Below are 17488 nucleotides of genomic sequence, written 5' to 3'. Positions count from 1 at the left end.
GGGGGTAGAGAACTCATCCAGAGACAGGCATCAGGAAATATCAGTTTTATTTCCCCTGGCCATCACGTGTGTGGCCTATATCATAAACCTATTTAAGCATTTGCCATTCTTAGCTTGCCCTGTGTCTTAACTTCTTTCATCCATGTCTCCTCCAACCTCCATGCTGGCCAAATCCCTTAATCCCCTTTTGTCCCTTAGGAAAAACCTTTTATAACCTTCCAAAACCCCTCCCTGAAATGGGAGGTCTAACAGGTAAAGTTAAGATCAAGTTACATAGGAAGAATGGTGGGATGGGGCCACATACCACAATAATTTTACTGGGGAAATCTCAACAAGCTAATGAAAATATAAAGGTCTATATTATAGTCCATTTCTAAATTGGTGATTGCATGTAATATTTTTATTCTAGTTCTCATTGGAAACTTGTTTTTTGATTATTGTGGTTATTTTTTAAAGGACATTATTTTTGTAATTTGGTCACTGCTTGCAAATCGGTCTTTTAGCAGAGGACTATGTAGGGAAGATTTATTTTCTGGTAAGATTTCTCTGCAATATAAGTTGAATAAGAACATACACTATTTTCCAATTTATTAAGTGAAAGTTGCAGTAAGGGGAATGAAAATACTATTTTTTTTTTTGTTTCGTTTTGGATTGTTTAATTTTAAAGTATGACTGTAGGGAAACCAGCTACTAGGATAGGGGATAGAGGAAAAGAAATCTACTAGAAATGGCAAATAACTAAATTAGCTCCAATCTTGAACCATGGGCAAGGGAATACTGAATTAGGTATTGAAAGATTTCTTTTCATGTTGAACAAATTATTAGCTCTGCAACCAAGATAAAAGGATAATTTTTATGAGTATAAGTGTCCTCCATTGTCTTCTTTTTTTTTTTTTTTGGGCCACACCTGTTTGATGCTCAGGGGTTACTCCTGGCTAAGTGCTCAGAAATCGCCTCTGGCTTGGGGGAACCATATGGGACACTGGGGGATCGAACCGCGGTCCTTCCTTGGCTAGCGCTTGCAAGGCAGACACCTTACCTCTAGCGCCACCTCGCCAGCCCCTCCATTGTCTTCTTTATGATTGAAAAATTAAATAAAATACTGCTGTTTGAGATAAAAGAACACTGCATTTATTTTTTAAGGAAAATGAATTGCTAACAGTATCAGGGAAAAAAATGAAATATGTTCTCTACAAGGAAATCTTACACTTGTATAACCAAAAGATTTCACCAGCCTGAGGATTTCAACATATTAAATTATGGGTAATGTAACTTGGGGGCTCATTCTGTACCTCTTAAACAAATGCCACATTTTACCACTTGGACTCAATGAATAAAAACTCATTCAGTGTTTAATGTATTTTATAGGTTGTTAGTATTTTGTTCTTCTGTTTCTGAGTTCAAAATGACTTCTGGCTCTGAAAAGTTCAAAATGACTTCTGGCTCTAAAGATGCCCAAGAATTTACTGTGTTCTTCCAGTTTCTCCAGGTAGGTGAGGGGAGATTAGGATGGTAGGAGGCTTAGGAGGGTGGAGTGGAAACCATCAGATTTTCCAAGTGCCGTTTCAAATTCATTGGCCAAAAGCTCATAGAAACAAAGTTTCTTTTCTATGTCCCTTTGTAAATATGCTCTCTTCCCTTACTTTGCTAATATCCTGGCCTGAACTAAAATACCACAATAAACAAGGAACACATGTAATTTGGGCTCCATATTTCCCCAAACAATCACAATAACTGTGGTGAAGGTCACTGTGAACTGCAGAGCAGGCTAGTGCTAAATCTGCTTAGGTTCCATATTTATATGTGTGATTTTAAGGGTTCAATATTTTTCCTAATATGCTGCAGAAGATTGGCAAACCCCAATTTATTTACCTTGTAGTTTATTTATTTTTCTTTGGGGATTATACTTTGTGTTGCTAAGGACTTTTTCTTGGCTCTGAGATCCAAGGATCGTGCCTAATTGAGCTATAGTGACCATATAAGTTGCTAGGGATAGATTCCGGGTCTATTGCAAGCTAGGCAAATGCGGTACCCTCTCTACTAGCATGCTGTCCCCTGTTCTAGATAGCTTAGATAATGTTCCTTGAATTTATAAAACATAGTTTTGAAGGAAATTGAAAATGTTCTCAAAAAAGGAATTAAAATTATTTTGTGTGGAATCAATACATAAGTACTAAGGGAGAATAAATTAATGAGGAACAGTTAAAAGCCTAGATAAAAGGCTAGTAAAGACAAGAACAAGGGTCAGGTCATGATGAGATTCAAAATGATTGAAATTATGTCATAAAGTGAGAGTTTACTTCTTTTTTATTAATATCTTTATTTACAAAGCTTGATTAGAGAGTTTACTTCTAATATTTCTTAGGTATATCTGTTTCAATGTAGCTTGGCTCATTGGCTCAAGAAGAACTAATATAAAATTGATATAGTTTGAAGATTAAGCAAAGAAAGCAGAATGAAGATGCAGGGGATGCTAAATGAAGATGCTGAAACATCATAATGCTATTGGGGAAAAAGTGTGAACTTCATGGGAAGATCTTTAGGGGCTAAGGAACCAGATCATCAGAAGGCAAAAAAAATTGCTAATGTGGTTAAAACCATTCATTTCCTATGGCATCCATGTCATTGATAAAAGAAATCTTTAAATATTTCCCTCAAAATACAAGTTTCTTCCTCTGCATTAGAATTAGGTGGTCTTTATAATTGGATTAGATAATAAATGGAATGTACTGGAAATTATGACAAGTCATGGTTTGGAGATTACATTCAAGTTCTTGACTTTCTCCAGTTGTTCACTTGTTCTCCTTTCCAGTCACATTATGAAATAGTCTGCTTAGCTTTCTGGGGCTAAGAGACAGTATGGAGCAGAAAAATATGCAGTTTTTTTTTGAGATTTTCCTAGTTTTTTCTTTTCTCTGTTGTTTTACAGCAAATAAGAGTTCAGTGGAGGCAGATGAACATCCCAGGCAAAGAGTTGTAATTGCTGCCCTGAAAAATTATGATTTGAGTAAATTAATTTCTGCTTCAAGTCATTATGTTTTAGGGAAGCTTGTTGTATAACAAAAACTAACAAATATAGCAATGAAAGTGATAAAGATAAATAAAATGTAGCAATAGTTAAGTAGCATCAGTCTAAAGAAAAGCAGTATCTTTTCAGGGAAATGTATTATGTCTAAAGCAGGTGATATTTCCCAATAGTTGCATAGTATTCCATTATGTTGCCATACCATAGTTTCTTTAACCACTGATCTGTTCTCTGGCACTTGAATAGTTTCCAGGTTTTGGCTATTGTGAATATTGCTGAAAATAAGAGGACAGATACCTTTTCTGCATTGTGTTCATTCTTGGGGTCCTACCATATATTTCCAGGAGTAGTATTGCTAGGTCATATGCAAGCTCATTTTCTAGTTTGTTGAGGAAAATCCATATTGTTTTACAAAAGGTTGGACCAATCAACTTTTCCACCATCAGTGAATGAGAGTGCCTATTCCCTCATCCATGCCATCATTGGCTGTTCTTGTTGTTTGTGATATGTGCCAATCTCTGTGGTTTGAGGTGATAATACATTGTTGATTTGGCTATCTGTATTTCTCCTTTGAAGAAGTTTCTGTTCATCTTTTCTCCCCCTTTTTGATGTTGTTAGTTGTTTTTTTAACTTGTTAAGCACCACTAGTGCCTATTTAGTTTATATATTAACCTTATATCAATTATTAACAATATTTTAACTCTGTATCTCATGGTGACTTAATAAAAATAAGACTAAAAATGTGGGGCCCAGAGAGATAGCACAGCAGCATTTGCCTTGCAAGCAGCTGATCCAGGACCAAAGGTGGTTGGTTCGAATCCCGGTGTCCCATATGGTCCCCCGTGCCTGCCAGGAGCTATTTCTGAGCAGACAGCCAGGAGTAACCCCTGAGCACCGCTGGGTGTGGCCCAACCCCCCCCAAAAGACTAAAAATGTGATAATTGGAGACAATACCATATATGATGCTATGCATCTCTTGTTTTACTACAAATGATTACAAAACACTCAGAATTTTTGAAGTCAGAAAATTGGCACATGAACACTTTTATCTATATTTTATAAACCAAGAAATATAACCACGTGGAATGAAAAGGAAAGTGTTGAAAAATAACATGTTCTATAAATTATAGAAATTTCAAGTACATATTAAGTTTTACAAACACTCAATAAAATGTGAAACTATTTCTTACATGATTCATACATGATTTTATACCTTTGCATGTAGTAAGATACAGCTTTTAGACCCTCTTAGACATCTCAACTGATCCTGTATGTAGATATTTGAAACTTGTTGGATGCCTCCAATTATTTGTCCTTAAGCTGATCACTCATAGAGTGCTTCTTTCTCTGTTGGAACCATAGAAACTCTTAATTACATTTGAAATGATCTTTTATCCTTCATTTGCTCCAAGTGTGCCTACTGCAGTTGCATTTATATCTATGTCCTAGACTATGTATGTATACATGCATATATATTTACAGGTATATACATACCTGTCTATCTCTACAATAATATACTTGGAAACATATATATATATGTATATATATATATAATTGTCTTTAAAATAAGTGATTGAGAAGATTTTTGGTTTCTCTTAATATTAGGTTGAAACATTAAGAAGTCATAAATATATTTTAAAATATTTGTAAAAAATTAAAAAGTCCATCTGATCTGTAGAAAAAATTTCATATAAGTTACAGAGGTCAATACAAAGATGAAATAAAAATATTTTTACTTTATAAATTTTATTCTTCAGAGTCATCATATTTCCATATCAGTCAACTCTGACTCTGGTTTTAATGCAATCAATCCAAAGGAACTAAACATGACTATTTTCATTCAGTAATAAAACAAATCCTCATCTACAACCTTTTTCTAAAGACTGCTTAATTAATCTTGAAGTTTCTGGGCTCATGTTCATTTGCTATTTTTCTATACTGAGTAGTTTATAGTCCTAATGTGCAACCAGAGTCCTAATTACCTGTATTTGTAGAAATTTAGCACATGCTCTTGGATGTAATGAACACCTGTACTTTGCTATATTTTTTTAAGATCTGCATTAACTGGTTTATCTCTAAAATTGTTAATAGCAAGAACAAAAATACACCAAAATCAGCCTTAGTGTTTATGCACTAATGAAGCTGCTCTCACTGACACATGTTTAACTGAATGTCTTACTCCAGTGGTGATCTTAATTCACATGGTTGTTTGAAGTTCATTGCCTTGTGTATTTTTCTGATTGGCCATTAATTTTAGGGAGTAATTTCTTAAAGCAAGAAATTGCTGACTGCTGCCAGGAATAAATAGGAGGCAGCGTAGAGAAACAGAAATGTAAAAATGGAGCTAATCTGCACTATGTCAGAATCATGGGTCTTGAATTTTGGGGAAAAAATTAGCAGCTGTGGGGACTGAGTATGCTCTGAATGCCAAATGCAGCTAGTTTTTTTTCTTTTCATTTGTTTGGGGGAATTTCAAAAAATGCCACTCTTAACTGACATGAATTCATAAGATTTGGCAGTTAGGACATTGCTGTTCCTGCCAAAGAGTATTGCTTTTTCCCACTTTCCACTTGGCTGCTGTGCTAGTTGGAGTCCTCACTCACAGTTGGGGGGAAGGAGCTGCAACCTGAAGGATTTCTTTGAGCACTCAGAATCATTGGTCCTGCTCTGCTAGAGCACTGCCACCATCCTGGGAGAGATTTAGTTGATGGAGAACGAGAGAAGTGGCAAAAAAAGACACTACAGGGGAAGGTATATGATGGTTCATTTAAGAGAACTTGGTGGGGAGGCAGGGGGACAAATAACAAAAAACATCAGTGGTATACATTAATATATCATTAAAACTAGATACTTCTGGGTAATTTGTATACTAACTATTGAACTGGTTGATATAGACATTATTTTTCAGTGTCTACTTGTCCTTGTGTTTTTTACTTTCCTTCCATAATAATATTTTGATTTCACATACTTAGTACTCTATTGAATAAATTGTTATTCTGTATTGCATAATTAATTTATTCTCGTGTGACACATACAGTCAAATTTAGAATCCAGATACAAGTGTTTGTTTATGAGTTGATTGACCCTATTCAGAAATATACATGTATATATATATACACATAGGCTTTATAAACCTGTGTGTATATAAAATACTTATATATAAAATGTTTCAAGGATAAAACTTCTGAAGAGGAGCAAAACATTTCAGCTTAGGGTATGCCACAAGGGGGCACAGAACTCTAATTATTGTAACACTGGTTCACAAAAGACTGCTTTTCACTCAGCGAGTTTAGTAATAACTAATATTTATTGAAGGGTTGTCAGGTGCAAACTTATGTAAGTTTCAGGATTATTTAAAGCCTACTTTTAAAATTAATTCAGTGCCAAAATTTTGCTGGATTTACAGACAGGGTGGTTATCAAATTTATATACTTATATATTATAAAGTGATTCTTTGAGATAAATTCAGGCTTTCTCCTCATTTTTAATATATGGACTTATGTGTGTATATGTCCTTGCCAAAAAACCACATGACATAAATTTGCCCTCCCAGATGTGTAGTACAACATTGTTGAGAACATGCATATTGTTGTGCAACTGAGCCCAAGAACTGTTTTCCCTTCAGTCTTCATGACTAAAACTGGACAGACACCAACATCCAGTGCCTCTTAGCTCCATTTGTCTGAATCTTTCATAAGAGAAACCTAGACTGACATGGGTTTGTAGCATGTTCAGACTCATACATAACAACTCAGCACGTTAGTGTTCTTAAACTATTGACTACATTGTTAGCTCATCTAAATTTACTGTCAATGAGATAACAAAAGCTTTCTCTCTATTCTGGGATGAGTATTTGTTTTTTTTAAATAGTCTAAGTAATCGTGTGTACATGCGGTGTGTGCGCACACGTGTGTATGTGTGCCAGTCTAATATATCTGAGTACAGTATAATCAAGAGAAAATTAGTATGATGAAAATGAATAAATAAAGGCAGGTTGTGAAGCAATGTAGTTAACACAGGGCAGAAAGAATAAAGAAGGCATCTTTTCACATGCAAAACACTAGTAGTATTTTCATAAGGAAAAACTGGTCAAATTATGGGATTTTAACTCGAATTATGCTGGATCAATAATTCTAAATGAAATTTAATTCCATAACAAGAGCTTTAAGAATTCTGAAATCAGACACCAAAAGACAAATTAAAAATATAGTTACAAAGTTAGAAATAGTGATATACAAATCTCTAAACAAGGTGAGAACTACAGATAAGTATGTGAAATTATTTCTGTGAGAATTTTCTTGCTACTAATTAATTATCACAGACTATTTAAGGCACAAGAGGGTAGGTCTATGAGAGATTAAATCTAAAATCACAGAACCTGGATACTCATAACCCTAAGCACTTAATTACAGGAAAAGGCAGTAAGAGTTTTTCTATACTTTAAATTTTCTATAAACTGACCATTTCTAACATACTATTTTTGTTATTGTTTTGTTTGGGAGCTACAACTGTTGGTGTTAATGGTAGACTCCAGGCTCTGTGCTCAGGGGTCACTTCTGACAGGCTCAGGGGACCAAATAAGAACTCTGGGGGCTGGAGAGATAGCATGGAGGTAAGGCATTTGCCTTTCATGCAGAAGGTCATCGGTTCGAATCCTGGCATCCCATATGGTCCCCCGTGCCTGCCAGAAGCAATTTCTGAGCATGAAGCCAGGAGTAACCCCTGAGCACTGCCGGGTGTGACCCAAAAACCACAAAAAAAATAAATAAAAGAACTCTGGGGGTTGAGCCTGAGTTAGCAATTTGCAAGGATAGTTTCTTATATGCTGTATTATTGCTCCTGCTCCAAGGTCTAACATACTTTTAATTGGATTTTTTATAAGAATAGAAGAAAAATATATAAATTATAAGAAATAAAATAGCAGTATTTTTATTTGTTTACTTGGGGCCATAACTGGCTATGCTTAGAGCTTACTTCTAGAATCTGTACTCAGGGAACACTCCTGGCAAGCTCCAAAACCATCTGGATTGTTGGGGGTTAAACCAGGGCTACATGTATGCATGGCAAACTCCTTATCCCCTGTGCTATCTCTCTAGTTCCAAGATGGAAAGATTTTTTAATGATCTTTATAATTCAAACTAAATGACCCTAAAAAACTTTAGAAGATATTAGAGAAACATGAGAAATGCAAGGCAAATAGAAATTAAAATAAGAAAGAAATAATTTTTGTACTAGTGAGTTATAAACTTAAAATAAGAATACTATTTGTTTAGAAGAAAATACAAAATCATGCAATTTTCCACTATGTTGATGGTTCTGGAAAGCATAGCTTTACTTATGCTGAGTAAAGGTAATTCAGAAGAAGAGAAAAATACAGAGAATAAATTCTCATATGTAGCATGTAACAGCATAAGAAGGAGGTAACAATAGTCAAAGGCAATAGAACCTAAGAACTGCTCTATAAAATTCAGTTTACCACAGCCACACCAAGGGAGGGTGGGATAGGGGATAGGTAGGGATGTGAACTTCAGTGTGTGGGGTAAACACTGAGGTTGTGTTGGACACCCTGGTGGTGGAGGGTTTAGTGTTGGAACATTGTATGCATGAAATCCTATCATTAATAAAATGTAAATCACCTAAATTAAAAAAATCAGGTTGCTTGTTGGTTATAAAGAACTATATACAACAAAACCATTAGCCACACTATTGTAACTATGTGATCCAAACTATAAGAGTTAAGTAAAAAAACAAAATGGAAAAAGGTAGTTAATTTTTATTCAGATGACACACAACTAAAATAGATTGAAATGTAATTGAAATTAACTATTGAAAGTAAATATTTGGAAATTAAATAGATTTAATTAATAAACAAGTACCAACATACATAGAAGTCAAAAAGGTATTCAAATACTATACATTATATTATCTGAAGTAAAATCATTGGACTTATGCTAAATTAGATGCTGGATACTGAGCGATAGTACAATGGTCAAGGCATTTGCCTTGCATGTGGCCAATTTAGGATCTATCCCCAAGTACCTTTAGGAGTAATCCCTGAGTACAGAGCCAGGAGTAAATTGAAACACTGCCACCTGTGGCCCTGAAATGAAAAAAAAAAAAGTAAAAAATATCATCAAATCAACCCAATATAATTACATTCTTATATAAAATAATAGTTTATTTATTTAATTAATAATCAATAATTTTAGTAACTTGTAATGGAATTATAATATGCTGAATATTAGTGTCTTTGTTCTTTCCTTGCTGTGTTGTTATGACTGGGTGAGGGGAGTCACATATACCATTGGTTGCAGTGCTCACATATGTGATTGTGGTGCTCATTTGGGTTTCACATCACCTGTTATGGTATTCATGTTTTGGCACTCAAAACGCACTTGGTCCTCAGGAAGGGCTGCCTGCCTCTAGTTGAGGTGTCCGCACACAACTTTCCAGGGGTCCTTCTCTATAAGTTGTGATGCTTATGGGTCATAATAACATAGGTAATATCATAGATAATAATAACACTTGGGTAATAATCCCAGAGCGTCTGCAATGCTCGCACACGTACTCATCAAAGGTGACATATCCTGATCATAGAACTTTCACATTTTTTAATGATGCATACCAGGGATTTTATTCATTGATGATGCTCATGCACAATTGGCTGCTGTGTGGTCAAAAACCACTTGTGTTTTCTGGAATCATGAACAGCACTGCTACCAGCCATGGTATAAACTTCAATACTGGTTTGAGCTCATAATCTTAAACTTACAACATAGATGTTCTAAGTCACTAAGGTATTCATGGTCCTGAACTTCTGCATTTTAAGGGCAGGTTATAATAATTACCTCAATTTAGAGTATATAAATTCATAATCCAAGCAGACTCCGAAGGTTCTAAGTCAGGGAAGTTCTAGAATACTTAAATAAATAGATAAATAATATTTTGCAATGGGCTGCTAGATTATAAGACAATCTGAAAAGTTATTTTTTCATATTGTATTTTAAAATATAGGTTATTACTTTATATGCTCAATTTAAAAATTACATGTAAGCATATACATTTGATTTTTTTTCTCTTTTGTTTGTTTAATGGCCATACCCAGCAATGCTCAGGGATTACTTCTGGTGGGGTTCTGGAGACCATATGTAGTGCCAGGGGATTAAATCCAGGTTGACCTTGTGCAAAGCAAATTACTTTCCCAATGTAATATTGGTTTGGCCATCGAGGACAAGTTTAAGTATAGAAAAAGGCAGATATCATTATGGTGTAAGGATTGAAAGAAGTGAAGGTGTGAGAGGTAAAGTGATAGAAGAGACAGATTTAGAAAGGTCATAACTGTGGGTACTCCATCAAAAATGAGAAGAAATAACAGAAATGTCCCAGAGGAAGAAATACAGAATGCAAAAGGCACATGAAAAATGTTAAATGTCTCTAATCATCAGGGGGATGCAAATCAAAACAACAATGAAGTATCATCTCACAACAGAGAGAATGGCACACATCACAAAGAACAAGAACAACCAGTGCTGATATGGATGTGTGGAGAAAGGGACTCTTTTTCACTTCTGGTGGGAATGCTGTCTAGTTCAGCCTTTCTGGAAAGCAATATAGAGAGATTCATTAAAAAACTAAAAATTGAGCTTTCTTATGATCCAGCAATACTATTTCTATGAATACATCCTAGGAACACGAAAACACAATACAAAAATGCCTTCTGCACTCCTGTGTTCACTGCAGCATGATTTACAAAAGCCAGAATCTGGAAGACACCCAGATGCCCAACAACAAATGAGTGACAAAGAAACTGTAGTACATCTACACAATGGAATTAAAAACATTTAAGTCATGAAATATGCCTATATATGGATGGACATGGAGATTATTATGCTGAGTGAAATGAGTCAGAGGGAGAAGGATAAACATAAAGAAAAGACAGTGTGGGAATGCTATCCAGGGACAATTGAGATGGGAATTAAGAGCAATAATCCATGGTAGGAAACTTACAATAAAGAGCAGAGTGTAGACTAGAGAAAGGTCTACTATGAAAGTGATAGTTGGAATTGATTACTCTGGACAAGAACTTGTCCAGATAGTTGGAATTGATTACTCTGGACAAGAACAGGGGCTAAAGTGATATGTTTGAAACCCCTTTATTAACAGTAGTGCAAGCTACAGAGTCAAAAAAGAAGAGAAAGTGAGAGAAAGAATGAAATAAAATGCCTTCCCAAGAAGTAGGTGGAAGAAGGTGGGTGGGAGGAAAGAGGAATCAAGGAAAGTAAGAGGGAAACTGCTGATATTGGTGATGGGAAATGTGCACTGGTAAAAGTTGTACATTGTAGGTTGTACATTGTATGTTGTCCATTGTATGACTGTAACTCAATCAGTAACAAGTTTATCTGCAAAAAAAAAAGCTGTAGTATGAACAACCATTTAACCATGGCATTTAATAAAAATAAAAGAACTGTGGGTATATTTGACAAAATAATATTTAAGCAAGACAATGGCATGTACAATGAACTTGGGAACAGAGAATCCTGGTTTGAAACAAAACAAAGCATAACAGATAAACAAAAAGTCTAAAAGAGGAGCACTAATGTGGAGTAAAAGGCTGGGTCAGAGAGGTAGCAGGTCCAAATTGTGGAATGTTAATAAACCATTTAATAGATAATAATCTATTAAACAATGTTGAATAAAGGATTGACAAGATCTGGTTTGCTTTTTAACAAGTTCACTTTAACGGTTTTATTGGGAATAGACATAAAAATTATGAGCAGAAATAAGAAGCCAGAGCTAGTCTATGAAAAAATTTTAACCACCAGATAGAAACAATTGTAAGCAGAAGATATTTTTTTTTAATTTTTATTTTTAATTATGAGAACAAGGGTGCAAAGAAAGAGGACAAGGTAAAGTTACAGTGGAAGGACAATCACCCATAACATAATTCTCAGAAGTCCCCTTGCTGATATCTTAACTTTGAAATTTCAGCCAAAGAACATTAAGATAAATAAGACAGAATCCATGTACAATTACTTTGTTCCTCAAGTCCCCAGATTGTAACCCATTATAATATTTCTTAACAGTACACAAGGCAATCTAAAGCCATAAAACTTACGTAACTCCTTAAACATTACAGGCATAGTATTTTCTTACATTTCCATATACATGCATATTAGCTTAAGTTAACCTCAAATTTTAAGTGAGTTCTTTTTAAGGATTAGAGTCAAAGGAGCACAGTAAAAATGGTGTTAGAGTGGCAATTGTTGTTTGCATAGGCCCACCAAAATATGAGGGACATGGAAAGAAATAACGTTGGCCTAAGTACAAAGAGACCAGACCCCTGAAGTTTCTTGGCACAAGACGAAGTCTAGGCTCCAGGCAAGCTAGATCGTCCAATCCAATACATTGTCTGTAGTGCCAACACACTTTTATTTTTCACACAGTCTCTGTTGTTGGTATCATGTTTCTGTATTAAAGATCCTGGAATCTGCATATCTTACATTGAAGTCAGGATGTGGAGCATCCTCTCCTTTCACCTCACAATCAAAGGGCAATGCAGGGAGCCCTGTCCTGTAAGCAGGTCGTTGTTGTTGTTAAGTCTTCTCAGTGTTAAGGGAAGTCTCTTTTGAGCAGGTCGAAGTCTGAGCAGTGTAGGTCTTCCGTGGTAGAGGATTGCTTCCAGGTGATGTTATAGACCAGCCTGGATGTTTCGTGGATGGCTTTCCTGGTTCAGGGGAGAATGGAATATGCCCTTTCTTCTGAGGTCTGTGCCAGGTCGTTATGTCAATGTTCAGGGTGTAAGGTCCCTTTGCACTACAAGATTTGTGTGTTCCAATCTCTATTAGATAGGATCTTATTTGTATTTATACTATTTTCCCATTTTAATGTGCCTATGCAAATAAGAAGCAATGCCACATGGTGTTATTGGCGCATATGGGGGCCATAAGAACAATTACAATGATTCCCAAGACATGGTTCAATCATAAGCATTAAACTGGGGGACTCTTCCACCAAAAATCCTTGTTAAACAGCTCAAAAAGAGAAGATAAAAAGTGGTTAGAATCATCAATGTATAAGACAACATTTAGCAAGAATTATAGCTGTCAGAGAAAAAACACAAAATATTCTAAAGAAATACGTGTCCATTTTATGTATCTTGAAACAGTTTGGGGTTGTCACACACAATGCACAGCTTTGGACTGTAATTAGGATTGTACACTACTGAAGTTAAAAAAGAGTAAACTAGGTTAGTGATGTTTGAGAGGGGGTTAGAGAGTTAAGGAGAAAAAAGAGCTTTGTAGGGGTGTGGGAAAGGGGAGAATACAAAATAAACATTCTGTATACGGAAAACATAACATAAGAATAAGGAATATTCTGAATACATGAAGTACATGAAGTACGCGCAGGGCCGGATTAACCAGGCGTGGCCCTGAAGACCCGCCTGGTGTGGGGGAAATCATGCTTGCCTGGACTAAGTGGTCAGCCCAGGGGTCCTATGGCTAGCTGTCCTGCCCAGAGCCCCCAACATACCAGTCAAAAGCCCATGAAATCCTGGCATGTGGAGTGTTCTGAGCCCAGCCAAGCCTCTGTAGTTCTTGGATGCCTAGGGAGGAATTTCTCACCCCCTCCCCCCAGGGCCCGATTAACCAGGCGTGGCCCTGAAGACCCGCCTGGTGTGGGGGGAATCTTGTTCCCCTGGACTAAGTGGTCAGCCCAGGGGTCCTATGGCTAGCTGTCCTGCCCAGAGCCCCCAACATACCAGGCAAACACACCAAGAAATCCTGGCATGTGGAGTGTTCTGAGCCCAGCCAAGCCTCTGTAGTTTTTGGATGCCTAGAAAGGAATTTCTCACCCCCTCCCCCCAGGGCCGGATTAACCAGGCGTGGCCCTGAAGACCCGCCTGGTGTGGGGGAAATCATGCTCGCCTGGACTAAGTGGTCAGCCCAGGGGTCCTATGGCTAGCTGTCCTGCCCAGAGCCCCCAACATACCAGTCAAAAGCCCACGAAATCCTGGCATGTGGAGTGTTCTGAGCCCAGCCAAGCCTCTGTAGTTCTTGGATGCCTAGGGAGGAATTTCTCACCCCCTCCCCCCAGGGCCCGATTAACCAGGCGTGGCCCTGAAGACCCGCCTGGTGTGGGGGAAATCTTGTTTCCCTGGACTAAGTGGTCAGCCCAGGGGTCCTATGGCTAGCTGTCCTGCCCAGAGCCCCCAACATACCAGGCAAACACACCAAGAAATCCTGGCATGTGGAGTGTTCTGAGCCCAGCCAAGCCTCTGTAGTTTTTGGATGCCTAGGAAGGAATTTCTCACCCCCTCCCCCCAGGGCCGGATTAACCAGGCGTGGCCCTGAAGACCCGCCTGGTGTGGGGGAAATCATGCTCGCCTGGACTAAGTGGTCAGCCCAGGGGTCCTATGGCTAGCTGTCCTGCCCAGAGCCCCCAACATACCAGTCAAAAGCCCACGAAATCCTGGCATGTGGAGTGTTCTGAGCCCAGCCAAGCCTCTCACATTTGATTTTTTAAATACATAAGTAAAAACTTAAGAATCTATTTTTGTGATTATTTAATATATGTGATAAGCTATAGATGAATTTAGGTAGTTCTATAGTTTCAGGAGTCAACTAAAATAATCATGGTTATATAGCAAGAATAAAAATAAATAAAAGTTTCAACCTAAGAGTTGAAATACAAATAATATATAAACATAAAATATGTTATATTAGGGGACTGGAGAGATAGCATGGAGGTAAGGTGCTTGTCTTTCATGCAGGAGGTCATCGGTTCAAATCCCGGCGCCCCATATGGTCCCCCGTGCCTGCCAGGAGCAATTTCTGAGCCTGGAGCCAGAAATAACCCCTGAGCACTGCTGGGTGTGACCCAAAAACCACAAAGAATGTTATTAATAATTATTAAAATGAATAATGTCTGTACATAAAATAATAAAAACCAAATATAGCATGATTATAACGTAGTATCAGAAACAAGTTTTTAGACAAAAATCTAATAAGAAAGAATAGGAAAAGTATAAATGAGTAAGTCATGGAACAAATGAAAATCAGGAAAATAGCAAGAAAACATGAGAGACACAGAAGAAAAATTAAAAAAAGAAGAATTAATGTTAATGAAATAGAACACAAACAAAAATAAAAGAAAATAGGAATTAAATAAATTCTTTAAAAAACAGATAAGATTGATAGAGCTCTAGCAAGTCACTAGAAATAAGAACATGTACAATTTAAGTAAAAGGAGATTCAAAGGAAGGGCATAAAAGTAGAAGTAACAGATTCTAAGAAATAAAATAATGTCAAACTTTTATAGTAGTATATTTGTAAGCTTAGAAAAAATATAGCTTAGTTCAAATATAAACACTTGAACTACAAAGCAAAGACAAAAACTTCCCAAATACAAAAATCAAATCACATGTCTAAAATATCTTTCCTTAGAATAGGGCAGGACTAGGTGATTTACAAGTGTGCTCACCAAATATTTAAGAAATACCATCAAATCCCAACCAAACTCTAAAAATTAGAGGAAAAAGAACACAGAATTCACATTATAATTTATTTCATGAGGTTTGCATAATTGTAAGCCCAAACCCACACAGTTTATATTGGAAAGAGCAATTAATGTCAGTATTATTTATAAAAATAAAAAAAGCTTAAAATCTTAATATTAGTTTAGTATTCATCAGAAAATTCTAGAAGGGTCTTATAAACTCACTATATAAAATACAAAATAATGTAAACTAAACTATTTTGAAATGCAACTATATTTAAATTAATATATATCTATTAAATAAAACAAGAAATGATAAGTACAAAACTCAGAATAAGATTTGGTAGAGAAGTCAGCTTACTATGTTCTGGTTCTTAAACATGACAGAATACTTTGATTTGTATGTGTATATGTCATTTTCCAGGTATATAATGTATAATATAAAGTATGATGTGTTGTTAACTTTGCAATTTTATGTATTCATTATACAGGTATAGCTCTTCAAATTTGCATTATACTAATTTACTTTTATGAGATAACTCTATTTGATTTCACTAATCAAAGAAAATTCAAAGAGAAATTTTGCTTTTATGAAAAACAAAAGGGTGAAATGCAAAAATAAAAATCAGTGTCCTAGTCCCTGGAGTACATGTTTTACATTTAAGACGTTCAGTCACTAGTACTGGTAACATTAGAGGTGACCTCTGAGAACCATCCACGTGTAACCTCTGACAACTAATTGGCGTAACTCCAAAAATCACACTAAAAGTAACCTTGTAATGATTTAAAACACTTATTTTGTTATCAAATAGCTTGTCAACAAATGTAAAATTGTACAAATAAAAAAAATGGTTAAACTAATCTTTAACAAACTTCTTGAAAAATAGAGTTAGGGGAATTTCTCTTCTAATTTTCTGAGTTCAGTGTTAGTCAAATCCTAACAGAATTATAGAAGATAATGAAAAACTAATTTTAAAATGTGTATGTTTGGGTCATAACAACAGTAAAGCCGATAGGGTGTTTGCTTTGCACACTGCTGACCAAAGTTCTATTGCTAGCATCTCCTATAATCCCTGAGCACAGTCAGGAGTAATTCCTAAGCACTATTTGGTATGGCCTTCCTCTCCCCACCATGTTAAAAGAGAACACATAGGTGTGGAGAGAGAAAACATAGAGCATCCAATCTTAAAACAGAATAATATAATTGAAGGATTTATATCATCTCATTTACCGACTTACTACAAAATGTCAGTAATTATGATAGCAAGAATAGATACGAACACTTATATATAATTAAGAGAACAATTTTATTTATTTATTTTTTTTTAATTTTTATTTTTTTATTTAAACACCTTGATTACATACATGATTGTTTTTGGGTTTCAGTCATGTAAAGAACACCACCCATCACCAGTGCAACATTCCCATCACCAATGTCCAAGTCTCCCTCCTACCCACCCAACCCCCGCCTGTACTCTAAACAGGCTCTCCATTTCCCTCATACATTCTCATTATAAGGAAAATTCAAAATGTAGTTATTTCTCTAACTAAACTCATCACTCTTTGTGGTGAGCTTCCTATGGTGAGCTGGAACATCCAGCTCTTTTCACTTTTGTGTCTGAAAATTATTATTGCAAGAATGTCTTTCATTTCTCTTAAAACCCATAGATGAGTGAGACCATTCTGCGTTTTTCTCTCTCTCTGACTTATTTCACTCAGCATAATAGATTCCGTATACATCCATGTATAGGAAAATTTCATGACTTCATCTCTCCTGACAGCTGCATAATATTCCATTGTGTATATGTACCACAGTTTCTTTAGCCATTCATCTGTTGAAGGGCATCTTGGTTGTTTCCAGAGTCTTGCTATGGTAAATAGTGCTGCAATGAATATAGGTGTAAGGAAGGGGTTTTTGTACTGTATTTTTGTGTTCCTAGGGTATATTCCTAGGAGTGGTATAGCTGG

This window comes from Suncus etruscus, chromosome 7, assembly GCF_024139225.1.
Source record: "Suncus etruscus isolate mSunEtr1 chromosome 7, mSunEtr1.pri.cur, whole genome shotgun sequence".
Lineage (NCBI taxonomy): Eukaryota > Metazoa > Chordata > Mammalia > Eulipotyphla > Soricidae > Suncus > Suncus etruscus.
This window is presented reverse-complemented; position numbering follows the sequence as displayed.